Below are 6,000 nucleotides of genomic sequence, written 5' to 3'. Positions count from 1 at the left end.
AGTTAGAGAACAGGGAAACACGGATGCAAACCACAGGCAAAAAGGCAGGGCCTGTAACGTTTCCCATTACGGTAACTAATTGCTTCCCTTTTGAACTTCATCACTGGCGCAATTTTCTAATCACATAAAGCAACCAAGATGTTTTTGCTAGACCACTCTCATCGAAATGATTTAATTTTATAATGTGAAGGTTGAAAATGACGGCCACTGACAGAGCTATTACTATCAGCTAAAAATCCATTCCTTTTAAAGGATAAAATGATGGACCAAACTGGGTTGAAAAATTGCGGTTTCCTTCAAAAGAGGTCTCCTTTGGGGATTTCTTTTGATAATTATATTTTTTTAAAGTGAGTGTATGACCCCAGGCCATTAAAGAAATTAGTTAAGCATAAGGTGCTTAACTAGTGGCTAAAACTATAGCCCAAAAAAAATAAATAAACTCTCTGATCACAAGGTACCTTTACTGGATAGGTCAAGTGATTAACCTACTCGTTTAGCTTTCTTAACCGAAGTCTAAAAAAAGAAGGCTCAAAAGAAGACTCTAAATGTGTTTGATTTAAGGGATTAGCTGTTCAGTGACTTTCTGAGAGGAACGGCTCCTCTCCCATCTTTAGGCAAGATATTTTACTACCTCTCTTCCTAAATCCCTCTCTCCTGAATGCTTCCTGCTTCAATGGGCTGACCCCATTGAGGGCATCTTTCTTGTTGGATCTTGTTTCCCTTAATCCTCCTCGGTGCGGTAACTCCTCGCTATTGCTAAGTTTAGCAGTGGCTCCCTTTTATCTCCTCCGAATTGAATCCTGAAATCTGCCTGGATACAGAGCGGTTTAAATGTGTCATTAGTTATATAATATACAATCATGGCCTTTATTAAGCACTTACTATGTGCTAAGAGCTGGGGCGCATATAAGGTTAGCATACGAGGAGCTCGCAGTCTCTCTTATATTGTTGTAATGTATTTTTTTCCACTGATGTCTGTCTCCCCCTCTAGACTGTTAGCTCCTTGAGGACAGGTAATGTGTCTGTTATACTAGGTTGAAAAACAGCATAACGTCGTGGATAGAGCACAGGCCTAGGAGTCAGAAGGTCATGGGTTCTAATCCCGGCTCTGCCGCTTGTCTGCTGTGTGACCTTGGGTAAGTCGCTTCACTTCTCTGGGCCTCAGTTACCTCATCTGTAAAATGGGGAGTGAGACAGTGAGCCCCATGTGGGACAGGGACTGTGCCCAACCTGATTTGCTTGTAACCACCCCAGTGCTTAGTACAATGCGTGACACATAGTAAGCGCTTAACAAATACCATTATTATTATTATTATTATAATTATTATAATGGTATTTGTTAAGCGCTTACTATGTGCCGAGCACTGTTCTAAGCACTGGGGTAGACACAGGGGAATCAGGTTGTCCCACGTGGGGCTCACAGTCTTAATTCCCATTTTACAGATGAGGTAACTGAGGCACCGAGAAGTGAAGTGACTTGCCCAAAGTCACACAGCTGACGAGTGGCCGAGCAGGGATTCGAACCCATGACCTCTGACTCCAAAGCCATGCTGCTTCATTATTACTACTCTCCCAAGTACAGTGCTCATCAAACAGTAAGTACTCAATAAATATGACTGACTGACTGACTCCCTTATCCCCATTTTACAGGGAAAGAAACTGAGGCTTCCCAGATTAAGTGACATATGGCAGACACAGTTCTGCCAAGGTCATATGGCAGCCAGTGGCAGAACTGGGACTAGAGCCTGGGCCTTATTACTCCCAGTACTGAGCTCTCCCAACCAGGGCATGCTGCCTCACAAGGACTCATCCAATGTGTCCTTAGCCACATTTTATTTATTTTAATAGTTCAAGAAGAATAAAAATCCATTAGCCAAGAGAGTGCTTGTGAGGCAAACCATAAACTGTAAACATATTTCTAATACATATGAATTATTATTCACCAAAATCAATTCAAGTCTCCTTTGAAGACTAAAGATTAGAGTATAGTACCGGAGACAGAAAGATCTGGGTTCTAATTCTGGCTCCACCACATGTCTGCTGTGTGACTTTGGGCAAGTCACTTAACTTCTCTGGGCCTCAATTCCCTCATCTGAGGAATGTAGAAGTGTGAGCCCCATGTGAGACAGGAACTGTGTCAAAACTAATTTATATCTACCTCAGTGCTTGGTGCAGTGCTCAGAAAAAAATATGTGCTTAACAAGTACAATAATAATAATAAGTGATTATTATTATTTCTTTAAAAATGAACCAAAAAAGAATGGATAAAGCCTGAACTAGGATTCCGCTGCATCTTAACTCAGAGCTGGTGGCCTTGGTGCAAAACTCTCTATGGCCCATGTCTGTTGGGGTTATGCACATTATGCAGCTATTTGTAAAGAGTGATTAACGGTGAGAAGCAGCATGGCTCAGTGGAAAGAGCACGGGCTTTGGAGTCAGAGGTCATGGGTTCGAATCCCGCTCGGCCACTTGTCAGCTGTGTGACTGTGGGCAAGTCACTTAACTTCTCGGTGCCTCAGTTACCTCATCTGTAAAATGGGGATTAAGATTGTGAGCCCCACATGAGACAACCTGCTTCCCCTGTGTCTACCCCAGCGCTTAGAACAGTGCTCTGCACATAGTAAGCGCTTAACAAATACCAACCTTATTATTAACTAGAAATAGGAAATGCATAGTGTAAAAGTACCACTGGCATGTTGGTATTTCAGTCAAGAGGGGCAGGATTAGATCAAAACACTGCTGTCATTGTATGGGCCTGGGAAGCAAAGGACCTGCGTTCTAATGCGGCTCCACCATTTGTCTGCTGTGTGACCTTCGGCAAGATGCTTAACTTCTCTGTGCTTCAGTTACCTCATCAGTAAAATAAAGAGTAAGACCGTGAGCCCAATGTGGAGTGTGGACTGTGTCCAGCATGATTAGCTTATGTCTACCCCAGGTCTTAGTACAGTGCCTACCACACAGTAAGCGCTTAACAAATACCACAAAAATTATGTCTACTACCTGTGAGATTCCAATTCCTTTCTGAAAAACATTTGTTGTCATCTACGATTTTGGATGCTCTTCAAAATACATACCTGAATCTCGAAGAAAGGAAATATATTTCTCAGTTTTTTGAAAAAAGAAACTCGTTACACCTTAAGAGAAAATATTTTCTTTCCCTCTTCTCATTTTACAAACCAACAACCCATAATGAAACAAAAACAATCAAAGTGATTCCATTTCATGGAGGAGGAGTGGAAATGACCGCCCAAGACAGCTGCAGTTCGTCCCCTGTCCTGGTTCTTTTCTTTCCAATCCCGTTACTACTGATCTAAGAATGCGGACTGTGTCAGCCATGACTCTCAGCTCCTTCATTTCTCTACTTGATGCTGCCTTGGTAGATGAAAGCCCATTGTCACCAAGGAATGTTTCCACACACCTCCTCCATTGCTATATTTGAGCTTTTCACATGTGCTTGCTTCCCACACTGATGTGCCCAGAAGCAATGTGTTACTTAATAGCTCAGCAGCAACTACTCACAAGCAGGTGACATCTTTTTCTTTCCTGTTTAGCACACCGCTAAATCAGGCTGAGCCAGTAGGTAACATTTTCATCCCACTTTCTCACCCTGGAGGGTCTTGTAAATTCACTACACAACAGGAGTGCGAGGGCCATATTGGATTTATACTGTCAAGCCTTTTCAGCTCCTAAATTTTCAGACTCGTTTGGCTCTAAATGGCAGAACAGTGACCTATTTTTACCTTCTGGCCTGGAAAGACCATGGAAGTGAAATCTCGATTCTTGGAAACAAATACTTGATAGAAAAGGGGCTATAGACTTTTATTTCCAGTTTAGATTTCATCTGAACTGCTGTAGGGAAAGTCCCTTGGGATTTAAACAGCTAGAGTCTAAAGGCAAGCTACCTCATAGGTAGATAAGATTCTTTTCCCGGAAGAGTTGAATACATCCACCCTATTCTTTTTCCTTGCTGTCTTCTAAGATTATTAATCTTATTTATCCCATTGATTTATTATTTATATTATTTATCTCCTTTTCAACCAGCCCATTTTCTGTGAATGTTTTCTTTACAGCCAATAAATGCTGAGTTTAGAAAGGGACTTCTGGATTCCAGAAGTGCAAAAGCAGTGCTTTTCTGTTTTATTTTTATTTTGGAAGCAAGATTTTTATATAAGTGAACAATAAAAATACTATCCAGTAATCAATAGACGATATTTTATGGTATTTATTATTTATCACTTCTACCCAATACATTGATTTCAGTTATTTTTGGAATGACTCCCAGCACATTCAATTCTAGGTGGGGAGAAAATGAATTTGTGACTGTGATATTTCACCCCTTAATGCATTTTTTTATGGTATTTGTTAAATAGAAGCAGCAGTGTGGCTCAGTGGAAAGAGCAGGGGCTTGGGAGTCAGAGGAAGAGGGTTCTAATCCCGGCTCTGCCACTTGTCAGCTGTGTGACCTTGGGCAAGTCACTTAACTTCTCTGCACTCAGTGACCTCATCTGGAAAATGGGGATAAAGACTGTGAGCCCCACGTGGGACAACCTGATTACCTTCTATCTACCCCAGTGCTTAGAACAGTGCTTGGCACGTAGTAAGCGCTTAATAAATAGCATCATTATTTTTATTATTAAGGGCTTACTACATGGCAGGCACTGTACAAACTAGTCAGGTTGGACAAAGTCCCTGTCCCACAAGGGGCTATCTTAATTGCCAGAATACAGATGAGGTAACTGAGGCCCAAAGAAGTAGTTTTACTATACATAATTAATGAATGTCATTGTGCTCCAGGATTTGTACATATGACGACGGCCTGTGTTTTGGCAATTAACAATAATAATAATTGTGGCTTTTGTTAAGCATTTATTTACTACATGCCTAACTTTGTTGGGGTTAACGCAATCAGATTAGAGACAGTCCCTGTCTCACAAGGGGCCCACGGTTTAAGGGGAGGGAAAAGAGGTGTTTAATTTCCATTTTACAAAAGAGGAAACTGAGGCACAGAGAAGTTAAACAATTTGCCCAAAGACACAAAACAAGCAAATGTCATAAAAGTGCTCTGGCCAACTAGACCACATTGCTTCTAAGCTACACTGCTTCTCTTTTCATGTTTCACTTTTGGTAATGGGGAATAGCCGTAATTTTAGAAATGCTTGAATAACATCAAGTGATTTCCATGCTAAAGAGAATTCACCAAGATATGTGTAATTTTCCTCCAGGCTTTACTATCTTTATTAATACAATAAATCACGTTGCATTATGTCAGAAACTCATATTACCTAATGGGAGTAGAGACACAACAAATTATATTATGCCCCACTATCCCAAAGATGCTCAGAACTGGGAAGCAGGGCTGCTTAATACATGTTAGAAATAGAAATGGAAAAGCAGCTTGGCTCAGTGGAAAGAGCCCGGGCTTGGGAGTCAGAGGTCGTGGGTTCTAATCCCTGCTCCTCCACTTAACAGCTGAGTAACTCTGGGCAAGTCACTTAACTTCTCTGGGCCTCAGTTACCTCAACTGTAAAATGGGGATTAAGACTGTGAGCCCCACGTGGCCAATATGATTACCTTGTAATAATAATAGTAATAATAATGTTGGTATTAGTTAAGCGCTTACTATGTGCCGAGCACTGTTCTAAGGGCTGGGGTAGACACAGGGGAATCAGTGCTTAACAGTGCTGGGCACATAGTAAGTGCTTAACAAATACCATCATTATTATACTTCACCATTTCCCCTCTCCCTATTCTATTTTAATGTCTGACTCCCCTGTAGCTGGTAAGCTCCTTGTGGGCAGGGATTGTGTCTCCCATCTTTGTTGTCTTGTACTTACCCAAGCTTTTAGGACAGTGCTCTGCACACAGTAAGTACTCAAAAAATACCCCTGACAGAGTGAAGGGCAGGAGAAGACACCGCTTCAAAAATGTGGGTGAGCCTTGGAAAGAAGGGATCGGGTGACCAAGGGGATAGGCTGTCATGGGCTGTAAGTTAGTGGGATG

This window comes from Ornithorhynchus anatinus, chromosome 1 (assembly GCF_004115215.2).
Source record: "Ornithorhynchus anatinus isolate Pmale09 chromosome 1, mOrnAna1.pri.v4, whole genome shotgun sequence".
NCBI classification, from domain to species: domain Eukaryota; kingdom Metazoa; phylum Chordata; class Mammalia; order Monotremata; family Ornithorhynchidae; genus Ornithorhynchus; species Ornithorhynchus anatinus.
This window is presented reverse-complemented; position numbering follows the sequence as displayed.